Source organism: Pipistrellus hanaki (assembly GCF_964339955.1).
Source record: "Pipistrellus hanaki genome assembly, chromosome: 4".
In the NCBI taxonomy this organism is placed as follows: domain Eukaryota; kingdom Metazoa; phylum Chordata; class Mammalia; order Chiroptera; family Vespertilionidae; genus Pipistrellus; species Pipistrellus hanaki.
The window spans coordinates 64648548-64667072 of record NC_140506.1 but is presented as its reverse complement, the minus strand read 5'-3'; positions in this window follow the sequence as shown (position 1 = coordinate 64667072).

Below are 18525 nucleotides of genomic sequence, written 5' to 3'. Positions count from 1 at the left end.
TTACCATTAAAAACACATACTGATTAAATGGGTGTTTGAAGAACAATCAGGTAATTGGTAGCTTCAATTTAATTGTGTAAGTTGAGAATAATTTTATTTCTACTTAATTATTACTTATTAAAATAGCAGAAAATATGACATCACTGGAGTCTTTCAATCTTAATATCTATGTATCATATACAATGTGACTATATTGCTACAAGAAGTGGCAAAGCTTAAAGTATAAATTAATATAAAGTAGACAGTGGGTTCTGGCTTCAAACAGATTTTAATAAGGCAGTGAAAAGCATTATCTTAAATCAGAAGACACCCTTACCTTCTATTATCATTGACATCAGGACATTTGTAATTTTATCTTTAGTAAGAGTAATATTTGATTTGAAAATAATTATTAGGTTGGTCAATATTTCAGCAAATTTGTTCTTTATACTAGTTGGCAAAAAAACTGCAAATAATTTATGGATATTAAATTTTAATTATCATGTGAACTTCTTTTCTTAAATTTAAATGTATTGGACTATCATCTTACCTAATAAATATGCAAATTGACTGCACCTTCACTATGCCCAAGCCACACCCATCAGCCAATCAGGGGGAGTATGCAAATTAACCCAACCAAGATGTCGGTTAATTTGCATATCAAGACAGAGTAGAAAGAAGCCAAGCGCTGCAGAAGGGAGCGAAGCTGTGGAGAAGCATGCAAGCGGGGCAGGGAGAAGGAGGGGAAGCAGGCAGTGGGGAGAAGGAAGGGAAACAGGTGGGGTGAGGGAGAACTCAGCTGGAAGCCTTATTGGAAGAATCTTCCTTTAACGGGCTACTACCCTGTTTCCCCGAAAATAAGACAGTGTCTTATATTAACCTTTTCTCCCAAAGTTGCGCTAGGTCTTATTTTCAGGGGATGTCTTATTTTTCCATGCGCTAGGTTTTATTTTCAGAGGATGTCTTATTTTCGGGGAAACACGGTAGTTACTTAATAAAATTATATAGGTTTCAAGTGTAAAATTCTGATACATGATCTGTATGTTTCAATGTATTCCCATCAACCAAAGTCAAATCATCACCTGTCACCAGATATTTGACCTCCTTTATCCTTTACTACTCCCACTCCTCTTCTCTCTGGCTGGCATCATACTGTTGTTTGTGTCTATGAGTTTTTGTTTTTCTTGTTTGTTCATTTGTAGCTTTTAGTTTTTTCCCCTCATATGAGTGAATCATATTGTTCTTAACTTTTTATGGCTTACTTTGCTTATCATGATATTCTCAATATCCACCCATGCAGTTGCAAATGGCAGTATTTCACCTTTTCTTATGTCTGAATAGTATTTAAAAAAAAATCATGTATCAAGGACACTTCCGTCGTCTTCATGTCTTGGCCACCATGAATAATGTTGCAGTGAACATATATCTTTGCAGATAAATATTTTCAGATTTTTCAGGTAGATACCCATAAGAGGAACTGCTGGGTCATATGGTAACTTAATGGCATTCTTAATTTTTTTGAGGAGCCTCCATACTGTTTTTCATAGAGGCTGTACCAGTTTACGTTCCCACCTACAGGGAATGAGAGCTTCTTTTTCTCCACAACCTCTCCAACACTTGTTATTACTTGTCTTGTTGATAATAGCCATTCTAAGAGATGTGAGGAGGAATCCCATTGTAGCATTGATTTGCATTTCCCTGATAGCTAATAAAGTTGAGAATTATTTCATATATGTGTTGGCCACTTGTATGTCTTCTTAGGAGGAACGTTTGTTCGGGTCTGCCCATTTTTTAATTGTATTGTTTGTTTGGTGTTGAGTTATATGAGTTCTTTCTTTATATATTTTATATATTAACCCCTTGTCAAAGCTGATATTCATAAATATATTCTTTCAATCAGTTGGTTGCCTTTTTGTTTTGTTGGCAGTTTCTTTTGCTCTGCAGAAGCTTTTTATCAAGCACACAAGAGAAAGAAATAAAAGGCATCCAAATTGGGAATAAGAAAGTAAAATCATCACGTTTTTGCAGATATCATGATTCTTTATATAGGAAACCCTAAAGACTCCACCAAAATATGTTTAGAAACAAGTACAGTAAAGCTGCAGGATAAAAAGTGAATGTACAAAAATCCACTGTATTCCCTTATACTAATAATGAAATTTCAGAAAAAGAAATAAGAAAACAATTCCTTTTGCAAATGCAACCAAAAGAATAAAATATCTAGGTATAAACTTAACAAAGAATGTAAAGGACCTAATTGTGAAAACTACAAAGCATCATTAAGAGAGATTGAAAAAGGCAAAATGACATGGAAAGATATTTCATGTTCATGGATTAGAAGAACCAACATAATTAAAATATTCACATTACCCAAAGCAATATACAGATTTAGTATAATGCCCATCAAAATCCAAATGACTTTTTTTTTTTAAAGAAATAGGAAAAAAATCATCCCATTTGTATGGAACTACAAAAGACTCCAAATAGCTGAAACAATTTTGAGATAAAAGAACAAAATGGAGGTATTACATTTCAAATTATACTACAAAGTGACAATAATTAAGACAGCCTGGTATTAGCAGAAAAACAGATACACAGAATAAAACAGAATTGAGAACTCAGAAATAAACCCACATGTATATAGGAAAATAATTTTGACAAAGGAATAAAAGACATACAGTGGAGAAAGGAAAGACTCTTTAATAAATGGTGCTGGGAAAATTGGAAAGCCACATGCAAAAGAATAAAACTAGACTACTGTTTGTCGCAATGTACAAAAATTAACTCAAAATGGATCAAAGTTCTAAATATAAGACCTGAAACAATAAGTTGTATAGAAGAGAACATAGATATTAGACTTATGGATCTTGGGTCTTAGGATTTTATGAATTTCACCCCAAAGATGAGGGAGTAAAGGCAAAAATAAATGAATGGACGACATCAAACTGAACTAACCTTTTTTTTATATTTGCATGTGTTTCTCTATCCTGTCAATACTGTTATTTTTAGCTTAATCCTATTCCTTTTGCTATTCTAGGGGAGAGGAACAAATGTTTCCAGTATAATGTTTTAACACCTCTTTAAATCAACATTTAAAAAATATTTCATTTCTTAACCAGTGTGATGATGATATGGGCAAAAGGCCAGTACTTTTGGTAGATGTGTAATAATGTAATCTAATAATTTTTGGGAAATTTGGTAATATGTATTACAATGTAAAATGTTTTTACCCTCTCCAGCAATCTATTTTGAGAAACATAGGTTGACCTTGCAAATGTGACAGATATATTTACTATTTAGCCACATATTCATTGAGAGTATTCACTGTACTCTCATTTGAAAATTGTGAAATGTTGAAAACAAGAAAATTGTTGCCTAATAAGGGACAAGTTAAGTAAATGATTTCTTATCTAAGCTCATCTTTTTGTTAAAAGGAACCCAAAATTATAAATGGTATAAATGACTAAAAACAAACACAAGACACTGTAAAAGTATTTTCTTACTTTGGGTTTGGATCCTGGAAGACTTCTTTTTATGTTATATAGTTTTGTTATACTTAAATATTTTACAAGCACTATGCATTTCTCTAGCAAACTGACAAATAATAAGATAATGAACCATTTCAATGGTTGGAGTCATTTTAATTGTTTTATCTCTTACTCCTTCAAACAGCAATTTTAACTCTAATCATTTCATACTACTTTTGAAAGCTTTCTTCTTCTTTTGCTTTTAAAAACCCAATCCTTACCATTACTTAGTTTTTACCCTTTCTATGCAAATATGATATTATACATAATTGCATTTTTAAGAGTTATTAATTTTACTCTGATTTCCATTGTACATTTAAAAAAATTATTTTGGGTCTAGAACAATTTATTTTCTGTATAGAATCAACAGACATGGCTTTGGTGGACTTATTCTGTCACTTTTGCATGTGGTTAATCCAGCATGATGTAGGCTCTTTCCAGAAGTCTTTGCTATGAAAAATGTAGAATTTGTCATACAATTAAATCTCATTAGATTTATAATATAATTTATTTTGGAGAACTGAATTTTTTAAAAAAAATTATTAGAACTATTTTTTTTAAGTTAATAGGCACTGAAATACTTCAAAATAATAAAACAGTGCAGGATTTAAAAAGTATGTTTATTAATTATTTCTAAGTAAATTTTAATTGTAGTCACTATCATTTTCACATTCACTCAACAGAGAGTAGGAGAATTGGCCTCTATAGCTTCACAAACAAGTATTCTATAGTTCTGTGCAGAAAAATGTGGAGTAAATGCAATTAGAATGTTTAATTTAAAACCAATAAGGATAAAAGAGCTAAAGGCACAAGTGAAAAATAAGATACTAAACAAGACTTAAAAAACAAAGCATAATAAAAAATACAAAATGAAATAGCAGTAAGAAATGCAAAAATTTAAGTAACCACAGTAAACGTGAATGCTAAATGAAGCTATTAAAATAAATAGGAGCTCAAGTTAACTTAAAGAAACCTTAAATCAAGATAAATTTTGCCGGTGTGGCTCACGGTTGAGCTTCGACTTATGAATCAGGAGGTCATGGTTAGATTCCCCAGAAGGGGGCAAACAGGAGGCAGTTAATGGATGTTTCACTCTCATCAATGTATCTCTGTCCCTCTCCCCTCCTCTCTGAAATAAATGAAAAGATATTTTTTAAAAAGATAAATACGTACTTATTATAAGAGACATTCCATGTATGTTCATACAATACTGAATAAGCATAGGAAAATGAAAGTATGTTTCTTAGTTGGAACAATTCATCATGAACAACAAGAAGGTGTAACAGTTGGAACCTATATGCACCCAACAAATTTGCCTGAAATTTATTATACAATCTTAGAAATATAAAATCTATAATCATAGTGATATATTTTAATATCCATCACTCAGAAATGACAGATTAAAAGGTAAAAGTAAATAAGATTACTGAAAATTGCAACTGTAAATTTTTCTTTCAAACAACAAATATCTTTTCCAAAATTATTTATGTTTAGGCCTTGGAGTGAATCTTAATAAACAGGAATTTTTTTTTCCCCCTGCAGGTCACATTCCCTGATCACAGGACAATATAATTAGATTTCAATAGTCAACTAAAAATAAAAATAAAAATAAACACAACTAAAAATAAAAACACATTCAAAAATAACAGTTGTGTTCAAGAATAAATGGAAATGCTAATTATAAACGGTTCATAATTGAACAACAACATGTGCCTCATATGTCGAAATTTTGGTTATGGCTAAAACAGTACACTTAAAATACTACTATATATGGCTTAAATACATTATAAAACTAATGAAATATTGGAAACAAATAAAATGGACTTTAAGAGATTAAAAAAACAATATATCTTTATACACTTTAATTAAAAAATTTTAGAAGATTTTATCAGTGAATCTAATATTATTTCTTTGAAAATAAAAGAATTTTAAAAAATATAATGAAAGCAGAAAGAAATAACTTCAGGTAGTTATTATCTTTAGTGATAATAGGTAGTAGTGCAAAGGTGATGACAAATTTAAGAAAATAAAAAAGAGAAATGTTAAATTTCTAAGGGCATATATAGGATCAAAATTACTCAAGAAAAATTAAAATTAGTAGACAAATGAAATATTAGTGTGTATTGAAGAGTTCATCAAATTGGAAAAATATGAGGCCAACATTAAAAAATTAATCGCTTTTCTGTACCTCACCTGTAACTAATGAGAAAATGTTGAGTGGAAACAGAAATTATTAGTTCTACAATGCAATGCTATTTATGTAAACACTCTCCCCAATTAAAATATCTATTTTTTTATACTGCTACATATATATTTAGGTAAATACAATAAAAAATTTATCTGGATGGTTTTGTGCCAAACTAAATGTAGTGATTATTCTGGAATAGGAAAGGGAATTAGGATCACGGTTGGTGTTCAAGTTTTAATCACTGCAGATAAGACGATAAGTAGTGTAATCAATAAGATAAAAGCAGAGATCTTATCTGTAATTTAAATAAAATTTATAGTAGATTGTTTTTCTTTTTTGCTTTCACAATTAAATATTAAGTTAAAAAGTAAACAAAAAGCCAAAGTAAAAATAATACTCAGTTGTGAGGATATTTTATTAAGATAATGTAATGAAATGCTTAGTTCTCTATTACAGTTTGTCTGTAGTAAATCAAGACTGTCCTAAGGAAAATGGGATGTATGGCCACCACAATTATATGAATAGAGTTTCAAATGCTAGCCGGTCATTCTAGTTGGAGGTCAGTAAGTATCAATTATATTTCCCAGTCTCAATAAATAGCTTCTAGCTGCAGTACAACAGAAATGTTTTGGAGAAAAAGTGGAGTCACATTATAGGGACCAGGTACTCTTCATTTTTTAAAAAGATTTTTGTTGTTGTTGCTAATCCTCACCTGAGGATATTTTTCCATTGATTTTGTTTTTTAGAGAGAATGGAAGGAAGGAGGAGAGACCGAGAGAGAAACATTGACGTGAGAGAGACACATCAATTGGTTGTCTTCCACATGCACCCCAATCAGGACCAGGGATCAAGCCTGCACACTGAGGTAAATGCTCTTGATTGGAATCGAACACTGGACCCTTAAGTCCTCAGGTCAACACTCTATTTACTGAGCTAAACTGGCTAGGGCTGCTCTTAATTTTTAATACCAATTTCCTATACTGGTTTAAAGGTCCAAATTTCAAATTCCTAACAAGAAGTCAGAAAGTTGTGCATTTATTATGTACTTGCCCTCTGATATTAAAACCTTGGTTTGCTTTTGTACAGTCTTTTTAAATCATACTGATAGATTCTCCCTTCCTCCAGTTGATAGACAGACATAAACCCCACCTGTGGCCAGACATTCCTGAGCTCTGAACCTCCAATTAGTACCTGCCAAATACCCTAAGCCCCCTTTGCTAAGTCCCTAGGTCCCTAATCACCAATCAGAGTGTGCTGAGTGACCTAAGCCCCGCCCCCTATCCTTAAAGGTGCTTGTACCCCAATCCTCACTCTCTTCCGCCCCTCTCTGTGGAAGCAGCTGGCAGGGGTACTCTTCCTTCCAATAAAGCCTGTGTGTGTCCTGCCATCCTGGTCTCCAGCTACCTTCTCTATTTAATCTATCACATACCCAGCAGAAACTGGATCTTTATGAATAAATTGGGGATCTTTATCTCTGATCTCATGCTCAAACTTACCAGTTTTATTTATTTATTTATTTATTATTTATTTATTTTTAAAATATATTTTTAATGATTTTTTACAGAGAGGAAGAGAGAGGGATAGAGAATTAGAAACATCGATGAGAGAGAATCATCAACCAGCTGCCTCTTGCACACCCCCTACTGGGGATGTGCCCGCAACCAAGGTACATGCCCTTGACTGGAATCGAACCTGGGATCTTTCAGTCCGCAGGTTGAGGCTCTATCTACTGAGCCAAACCGGTCTCAGCAAACTTACCAGTTTTAAATTGTTCATTCAAAAAAATATTTGAGTTTGCACTATATTTAAGTCATTCACTCTTTTAGAAAATTCAACAGGAGTTATTGTATTACTCTCAAAGAACCAAAGAACAAACTATTTCTTTAAGAATAGTCATTTAACAAGACTTCATTATGAAAGTGATGTGTCAGTTGGCTAATTGAAAGTGTCCTATGTCCTGAGTGGTTCAGGGTTCAGGTTCAGGGTTTGGGTTCGGGCTGTGGAGGAGGCCGTGTGCAAATGAAAGACACTAGACAAGAAATACTAATTTGGAAATTGGGGGCCAGGTGGAAGCCCAAGGAAGGACTCTGCTTTGCTCCAGCCTAGCCATCCTTTTATTCAGGTTTGGGATATACCCATAGCCCCTAGGCAGGCAATTCCAGTAATAGCTCAGTGGGTGATAGCTTATCAGCAAGGATTTGCATAAGACTAAAAGGTGGAAGTTGCTTCAGCTACCTTTGTCTCAACTAGACCTTGGGTGTGTGGCTCTGACCCTTGCCTTCCCGGTTCCTTGTCCATACCTCTCTGCTAGTGAAGACAATGGGTGGCTTCCCACAGCTAATATATTTTTTTAATTCTTTATTGTTTAAAGTATTACATATAATATTACATGTCTCCCTTTTCCCCCCATTGACCTCTCCCTAGCCACCTCTCCCCCCAAGAACATGCCCTCACCTCACTAATGTCTGTACATTGGTTATGCTTATATGCATGCATACAAGTCCTTTGGTTGATCTTTTACCCCCCCTCCGAAGTTTGATGGTCTGTTCAATGTTTCTCTGTCTCTGGATCTATTTTTGTTCATCAGTTTATGTTGTTCATTATATTCCACAAGTGAGTGAGATCATGTAATTTTTATCTTTCTCCAGCTGGCTTATTTCGCTTAGCATAATGCTCTTCAGTTCCATCTATGCTTTTACAAATGGTAAGAGTTCTTTCTTTTTTACAGCAGCATTGTATTCCATCATGTGGATGTACCACAGTTTTCTAATCCATTCATCTGTTGGGCACTTAGGCTGTTTCCAAATCTTAGTTATTATAAATTGTGCTGCAATGAACATAGAGGTGCATATATCCTTTCTAATTGGTGTTTCTGATTTCTTGGGATATATTCTTAGAAGTGGGATTACTAGGTCAAATATGAGATCCATTTTTAGTTTTTTGAGGAAACTCCATACTGTTCTCCACAGTGGCTGCACCAGTCTGCATTCCCACCAGCAGTGCAAGAGGGTTCCTTTTTCTCTACATCCTCACCAGCACTTGTCATTTGTTGATTTGTTGATAATAGCCATTCTGACAGCTGTGAGATGGTATCTCATTGTCATTTTGATTTGCATCTCTGGGATGACTTAGTGACTTTGAACATGTTTTCATGTCTCTTGGCCTTCTGTATGTCCTCTTTTGAAAAGTGTCTATTTAAGTACTTTGCCCATTTGTTTGATTGGATTGTTTATCTTCCTTTGGTTAAGATGTATGAGTTCCCTATAAATTTTGGAGATTAGGCCCTTATTGAATATAATATTGGCAAATATGTTCTTCCATGCAGTAGGCTTTCTTATTGTTTTATTAGTGGTTTCTTTAGTTGTGCAGGAGGAAGGAAGAAAGGAAGAAGGGAGGAAGGGAGGGAGGGAGGATCAGAGGAGGACAGGAGGGAATAAGGGAAAGAGGATAGAAGGAAGAAACAAACAAAGGAAGGAAAAAAAGAATGGGAAAGGTAGACTTAAAGAACCATCTAAGGGGGAATAAATAAAACATCATAGTGTTAAAAATGACTAAATCCAAATCCTACTTCCATAAATTGAAGGCAGACAGAATTTTTGTCTTCAGTCCCTCCCGTTGGTGGATAGTGGAGAGGGAGGGCAAGATGTTGGGTTTCTGATGATGACTATTATGGTGTATACATGTTGTGTATCTTTAGCAATTAGTCTCAGTGACTTTGCCAATTCCTTTGCTGTATCAAAGCTGTATAATTTACTTTCACGGGACATATATCTGATTAATGTTGCAAGCTGACAAGTGCCTGAGGCTCAGCTCTTTAATTTGCCACCCACCTCCAGCTACTGTCTGTCACAATTTTTATGACAAAGCCTTTTAAAGTATAATTTGTTATTTAAAGTATAATTTTCTATCAGCATTCGCCATTACCTAGAGTTAGCTACTTCTGTAATTCTCCTACCAGTTTTACTACAATTTCCTATTTTCTTAAGAGTTTTGCTTATTGAAATACCATTTAATACAGTAAATTATGCAAATTTTATGTGTAGAATCATGTATGTCTTATTTGTTTCTGAATTATTATATTGTTGATGTTTGGTATTGAAGCACATGTATCTAAAATACTATAATGTAGTCTATATTTAATTTATCTTTACAGTATTTATAATTTGACATTTAAAAAAATAGTAGCTTAAACTAGAAGCTCATGTCCAAAATAAATAACATTTTATTTAAAGAATTTTATTTTTAAGAATTAATTATATTAAATGTCCCTTTAATAAGTTTTAAAATGTCACAAATTCTCATAATTTGTGGCAGCTAATAATGGACAGAATTCAGAATATTACCTAATCTGACTTACAGCTATCCTACCATGTTTTGCTTTATGCCAGTTAAATGGAACCCACTTTGTCTCAAATTCTTATTATTATCTAACATTAGAGTGGAATCTACTTTACTTTTAGTTTTGCTTTATTTTATGTGGTTCATAATATTTCTGGCTCAAACAAATTCCCAGAAAACCTTTTAGGAAGCACTTACAAATTTTTTCAGGACTTTGGAATTTATCGTCCTTACAGAGTAAAGCACATATATGAGTAGGTGAAAAATCTATAAATATTATACATTATTTAAAATGCAGCACATTTTATTTCTTGGCTTCATTTGTAAAAGTTAATGCTTCTAATGTCACATTGAATAAAACATTAGCATTTAGATGTGCCTGAAGATATTATCCTCTAATATGGAAACTAATTATTCTTTTTTAAAGTTTGATGACAATTATGAATTAGTTAAAGTAATTTAGGTTGACCTAGTTTTGATGCTTAATTTGAGGCTATAGTTAAATTATTTTAAAATTATATTACTGTTTTTAAACTTAAGGAATTCTTATAGAATTTTAATAAGTTTTGCTTTGTCTATTTACCCACCCTCCTATTATTTACTTAATATTTTCTATTGAAAAGATTCTTAAAAAGAAAACAGGCCTGGCCGAAACCAGTTTCGCTCAGTGGATAGAGCATCGGCCTGTGGACTAAAAGGTCCTGGGTTCGATTCCAGTCAAGGGCATGTACCTTGGTTGCAGGCACATCCCCAGTTTGGGGGTGTGCAGGAGGCAGCTGATCAATGATTCTCTCTCATTGATGTTTCTAACTCTCTATCTCTCTCTTTTCCTGTCTGTGAAAAATCAATAAAACATATTTTTTTTTTTTAAAAAAAAAGGAAAGAAGAAAAAGAAAACAGCTCTGGCTGGTGTGAATCAGTTGGTTGGAGCATCATCCCGTGCACTGAAAGGCTTTGGGTTTGACTTCCCGTTGTGGGGCATGTGGAAAGAGGCTGATCAATGTTTTACTCTTGCATCCATATTTCTCTCCCTCCCTCCCTTCCCCCCTTCCTCCCTCTCTCCCTTTCTTCTCCCTCTCTCCCTTCCTCTCTTTCTAAAATCAATAAGGCATATCCTTAGGTGAGGATTAAGGGGGGGAAAAAAAAGAAAGCAAAGCTTACATACTATTTTATCTTTATCTTTATAATAGAAGAGTATGATTTAGACTTCTACTAGAACCATGTGGAATAGAGGAGTGATTTTCCAAGCAAAAAGTTGGGTGCTACTCATAAAGGCAGGTTTAAACATGCTACGCAGCTAAGAACAATGTTTCTCAAAGTTGAGAAATGCATGGCCTCTTTTAAATGAAAAAGAATGATCACACCTCTTGCATTTATTTTTATTCGTTATTTTCAATATTTTTATTTTTCTCTTTTTAATGTTTATTGTTAAAAGCATCATTTTAAATATTTTTAAAGTTCAAGCATTTTGTGCTTATTAATAAACACACTACCTCCTTTTATAAGGTTGAATGGAGAAGAATAGAAAAATGATGACTAATTTTTGTTTCTTGTTTTAAAACACCATGAAAACTCGCATGTACTAATACAATGATGGTGTGTTTCTTTTGTCCTGCCCAGCGGTACTGTCAACTGGTAGCAGGGGATGGAGAAGCAATTCCCCATACAATCCTCTGTTGCTGTAATCTCCAAAATAATCGTTGCTAATTAAATGCAAACAAAACTAAAAAAGAACATAATATTTTATTTTAAAACACTGCTTTACTGTGACCGATAATATAGTTTCCTAAAATTGAATCATTGCTCAAAATATAAATATGAAACCAACTGCTGCAATGCAGGTTCTTTTAAGTTTGGCATGCCTATACCAGGGATTACTCAAGATTTCCATCACTTTCCTTTGTTTAAACAGATTCATAACCATTGCTTTGAGAGTGTTCAGTGACATCCATCTAATCTCATCTGGCATGAAAATATTATTTGCATACTAAGTCCATATCTGTGCTTTTGTTATTAGCCTAGATAAATAAAGTGAACCATTTGGTTTCAATGTGATGATAAAGACAAATGCAACAAGTGCTGAAATGATGAAGCTGTACTCCAAGTATAAAGCAGATATAAAGATGCTTATTTATAAAACTCTAGATTAATATCAAACAAAAGCATCACTTAAAAAATATCTTGACTGGAACTCATATACCCTCCTTGAGAAACTGGTTGTAGGGACAGGTGAAGGATGGAAGGACAGAAAGATAATCACTGTGGGCAGGACATGGGTTATTTATTTTTTTTAAATATATTTTATTGATTTTGTACAGAGAGGAAGGGAGAGAGATAGAGAGTTAGAAACATCGATGAAAAAGAATCATCGATCAGCTGCCTCTTGCACGCTCCCCACCGGGGATGTGCCCGCAACCAAGGTATAATACATGCCCTTGACTGGAATCGAACCCGGGACCCTTTAGTCCCCAAGCCAACGCTCTATCCATTGAGCCAAACCGGTTTTGGCAGGACATGATTCATAAGTTTTAAATTGTGTGTGGTTTTGAGTAGCATGATGAAATCTTGAGTTATTCCACTTCCTTTGTCCAGTATACCCACCTATTATCAGATCAATTATCAGAAAGAGAGGGAGAGACAGAGAGACAACATTTTTATAACTTTTATTACAGTATAATGTTATAACATTTTTATAACTTTTATTACAGTATAATGTTATATCTTTACTCAGCTCTCCCTTCTTTCCCTGACTTAATTTGGTCCAGCATTGGCTATATTTTCTTTTTTTCTTACAACGGTTTTAATTAGGTGGCCAGGAATGTGAAAAAAATGATTTATTATATAATACTTATTGATGCAGATTGGGAAAGCACCGCTTCTCCAAATTAAAAAAAGTAGACTTTCATTCATTTGTCACAGAAGATAGTAATCATGATATTTTATCTGTAGTAGATTGTTTCACACTTGGATGAAATTGGTACTCCAACAATTATTCATGAAAACTATTTTAAATTTGAACTTTGTATAAATTAGTATTTTCACACATGGTAATAGAGTACCCAGTTCCTTAGTGGTAAATAAACTACCCCTTTTACATAGATATTGATTAGGGAAGAATTAAAAATGGTTACCTTTCAAGGAAATGAATTCAGTATATTGAATTCCCATGTTTATTTAAGCATCTACTATAACTCATTTACTATAGTGTCATTTAATGTATTTTAATATGGTTCTCTGACTATATTCCTAATAGTCAAAATATGGATATAGCCTAAATGTTTTTCATTGAATGAATGGATAAAGAAACTCTCTTAACAGTGGTTTCACTTTCTGTGGCTTCGTTTACCTATGGTCACAGTCTAAAAATATTAAATGGAAAATTCCAGAAATAAAATTCTTAAATTTTTAAAGTATACATATATATTTTAAATATATTTTTATTGATTTCAGAAAGAAAGGAAGAGGAGAGAGATGCCATAGAAACATCAATGATGAGAGAGAATCATTGATTGGCTGCCTTTATAGGTCCCCCTGGGGAGTGGAACCACAACTCAGGCATGTACCCTGACCAGGAACCCAACTGTGACATCCTGGTTCATAGGTTGATGCTCAACCACTGAGCTACACTGGCCGGGCACAATTCATAAGTTTTAAATTGTGTGTGGTTTTGAGTAGCATGATGAAATCTTGAGTTATTCCACTTCCTTTGTCCAGTATACCCACCTATTATCAGATCAATTATCAGAAAGAGAGGGAGAGACAGAGAGACAACATTTTTATAACTTTTATTACAGTATAATGTTATAATTGTTCTATTTCTTTATTGGTGTTGTTAATCTGTTTCAGTGCCTGAGTTACAGATTAGACTTTAGCATAGGTATGTATGTATATGAAAAAACATAATATATATTGGGATTGCTACTATCCTTGATTTCAGGCATCCACTGGGGGTCTGTGAACATATTCCTTATAAATAAAGGAGGACTATTTTGGCCTTGGTTGGTCTGTCTTAGTGGATAGAGGGTTGACCAACAGACTGAAGGGTCCCAGGTTTGATTCTGATCAAGGGAACATAACCTGGTTGGGAAGTGTGCTGGAGGCAACAAATCAATGTGTCTCTCTCAGATCGGTGTTTCTCTCTCTGTCTCTCCCTGTCCCTTCCACTCTCTCAAACAAAATCAATGGGAAAATATTATTGGATGAGTAATAACAACAAAAATAAAAAATAAATAAAGGATTACTGTGTGTGTGTGTGTGTGTGTGTGTGTCTATGTGTGTGTGTGTGTGTGTGTGTGTGTGTGTGTGTGTGTAATGTATATGAATTTTATTAAGCTATAAAAAAATCATTCTATTGTATCATTTGTGACACATGGAAGGCATTATACTAAAGAAATAAGCCAGACAAAGACAAATACTGTGTATTATCATTTATATGTGTATTTAAAAAAAAAATGGTTTCATAGAAATAGAGAATAGAATGGTGGTTTTCAGAAGCTGGGAAAGAAGGGAAAAGATGTAGGTAAAAGAGTACAAACTTTTATTTATAAGAAGTTCTGAGGATCTAATGTATAGTATGGTGACTATAATTCACAGTATATTTAATTATATATATATATATATATATATATATATATATATATATATATATAATTATATATTTAAAAGTTGCTGAGAATAGATCTTAAGCATTTTTAACCCCCTCAAAAAGTTAACTATATGAGGTGATGGATGTGTTAATAATCTTGATGCTAATAACCATTCTAATATATGTTTATATATAAAATTATCGCTGTCTATTTAAAATATAAGCAATTTTATTTGTCCATTATTCCTCAATAAAATTGGGGGAAAAGAAAAATGATTGCCTAAATTTTCTTCTAAAGCAATATGAAAAATTTTCTCTAACTACAGTAATGTTAGGTTTTCCTTGAGTTGGCCTGTGTTGCCACTCCAAATGCACATAGAATTTGGATAAATACCTGTTATAATTGCATCTTCAAGACAAGTCCCCCAGTTATATTCAACCGCATTGCTGTTTCCATTTAGAAATTTAAGAGTTGCTGTGGACATTCCAGAGCTTCTGACATATTGTTGACTCTCAAGTAAAGCTTGTATGGACTTGACATGGGGTGACCCACAGATATAGCAAATATTTCATGTTGCTGAAAATATTTGGTCTTTTAGCACACACATATATTTCTATGTGAATAAGTCTAGTACATATAACAGACTTTGGAAGGAATTTGAACTATACAAATGTAAAATAAACTCAATTTGCAGGGTACACACAATAAACATAAAAATAAATTTATTTTGAAGTGATTAGGGAGGTTCTGGGTTGAAGACCTTCTCTTTATTGAATTGGCAGAAAATGTAAACTTCACTTATTCTCACACAGACGAGCATTTATACTGATTATCTGAAGTCAGAGCTAATAAAGCCAATCTGCCAAAGGTCAGTTTTTATGTTTGGGTTTTACAAGTGTGAAAAAACTTCCATTCAATGATTTTTTCCACTAGATTAAAACAAACATTTACTGAACATGAGCTGCACAGATTTGTGAAAGGTGCTGTCAGGGAGACACAGGTAAATAAAGCAAGAAGGCTATATGTAAGATGCATGCACACATCATAATGGCACAATTCTGCAGTGCACATTTTGAGTGAGCTACTCTGGGAACAGAAAAAGTGCACATAGGAGATAAGAAGGAGGGATGATTGCTGTAACCCTAGGTGCTGGGAATACAGAGAATAAATAGATACCAGTCTTTGCCTTCATGGTGTTTGCTGTCTTGTAGCACAAACCGAATTACACAAGTAATTATGCAAATATTTAATTAATCATACCTGCTATGAGCTCTACAAATGAGAAATATAGATGTTACGAGAATATGAAACATTGGAGCTAACCTATTCTGATTTTCAACAAAGACTATCCTGAGGAGACAGAATCTGAACAGAGACCTGAAGGAGGCCAGGTGGCAAAGAATTGCAAGGAATTCATTGATGGCATTGTTGAGAAGGCTGACCGTCTAAAGAGAAACATCTCAGGCAGTGGATACAGTGGACTTGGCAGGACAGATCCAGGAGAGGCAGGCAATCTTTTGGATCATAGCATGATTTGAAAGGGAACAATTGGAAAAAGTATGGGAGCTGTTGGGTTCAGCCCAGAGTGCGAATTTGAAAGCCTTGTATTCTTACTGAGGTACTTGGACCTTATTTTATAGGCTTTTAGGAACTGCTGAAACCATCTGAGCAGAGGATATAATCAGAAGCAGGACATAGGAAGATTACCCTCGGGAATGTGCATTTCTGCAGGAAGGTATCAGAGTCAGAGAAGTTGCAGTGGAGGCTAGTACCAGGCTTGAGAGCATCTGAATGAGAATAACTCCAGTGGTAATGGAGGGAGAGCTGGAATCAGATGCAAGGGTGAATGAAGTGGCAAAAGTACCATAGAACTATACACTTGAAACCTATATAATCTTATTAACCAATGTCACCCAAGTAAATTAAATTTAAAATAAAATAAAATAAAATATTGTGGTATATAAATGTCTAAACACTATACCTGAAACTAACATAATATTGTAAGTCAACTATAATTTAAAAAATAAATAATAATAAAAAGAATACCCCATAAGGAAAAAGAAAAGTGACTCAAAGCTTTGAATTTGGAATTGCTGAAGCCATTTGTTTGGTTGTTTGGTGCCACTGTCAGAATTAGAGGTTACAGGCCCCAAAGAGTAAATTTTTGCCCAGACGTGAATGTGGTTTATGAGCTTCAGCTAATAAATACTTATTTTTAAAGGAAACAGTAACACCTAATCATAGATGGGTATATTTGTGTGACAAATTTTATTTAATGCAAATATAGAAAAAATCTAGGGTGTTTCCCTCCCCTGCAAATGTGCTTATTTGAATGAAATATAAATTATCTTTGTCTAAAAATCACGTTAATTTTTTAACCTCTCCTTTTTATTATTATTTTTTTGTTTCTCAATGATGTTAACACACTAGGGCTGTTAAAGAGGTAGAGAAGAAATATGTAGAAAAGGCTGTTTATATTGTAATTCCTGCCATTCAGCCAGCAGCCTAAATGGCTATCCTCCAGGGAGAGTCTTGGCAGTTGGTCAATAATGTGAGTCAAAGGGCCAGACTGGAGCCAGGTAACTTGGCTGTCTCTTTAATGAGGCATCTTCATAGTGGCTTGTTTGTTTTCTTTCCAGATGCTTGATTTGTAACTCCAATCAATTTCTGAGTGTTTATGTAATTCATTTAAAAGGAAGAGAGGATCAACTAATCCCACTTCTGCCTAGAACAACCAGGTTGAACCAATTCCAGTTCTCTTTAAAACATTAAATTGCACTTGCACCGTTTAAGAAGAATATCTTGCTATTCTAAAATTGCCTTTTATTTGTTCTTGAAAGTCTCATTCTGCTTACCCTGCAGTATGGACAGAGTGAACATGCTCACTCAATCTTCATTCACATTTTATTTTCAATTGTGGAAACTGCTTAATGAATTGACTTTCAGTTAGTGGATTGGAGTGTGCAAAGTTCCAAGCCTCATCCTAAAGCTGTCCAGAAAACACACCAGATTCTGATCTTTTGAGTTTGGGGAGAATGAGTGGTTTGAAGTAGAGGAAAGGTGGATGTTTTCTCATTTCCAGTACACCTAAGTGTTCATCTCCTAAAAGGATAAATAACCCTAAGTTTAACAGCTCACTTGGGGTGGACATGAGGGGCCAAATAATCAGAGATGCCCTCTCATTACTTAGGAGTGCATCTTTTGAATCCTTGAAAAAAAAAAGATACAACCACTACAATTAATTGAAAATTTCAGGTCAGCTTTATACCAGTAATAAACCTGATTTCGAACTGAGCTTTCCATACTATCATGTGTTATCAGTAGTAGAAACTCTTAACCAGCTGAACAAGACAAATCATATGTTTTTGTCTTTGCAATTTTTCCATTTTGAAGATGACACAGATGAACTCATGTCTGACTTGAAGAGCATGGGACCAGGTTAAAAAGAACATTTGTCTAATCCTTACTGCCCATGAACTTGAAGTGTCTTTCCTCTCCCCTGTGTGGTACTTAACCTTCTCTGTGAGCTGAGAGTAATAATCACACTTTACTTGACTGAGGACACAACTTTTTGAAAATTTACTTTAAAGGCACATTCGGCAGACATAGAATTTCCTTCCTTAAACATGCTTCTGGTACTTCTGATGATAAAATTTTAAAAGGAGAGCCTCAAAATGTGAAACCTCAAGAAGAATTTCCATAGGCTGGAATTTGCTGAAAGATCATTAACAAAAGCACAGTAGCTTTAAGCAATTTTCAGAGATTGAGAGTTGAATTGGGACATGGATAAAAATAAAATGATATTCAATGAACCTAGTGATAAAATAGCTAAGTATAAACTCTATATATCTCTAAGCATCGGGTTTCAACTTATTTTGCTGTCTGCATTGTGGTGTGGGAAGGAATT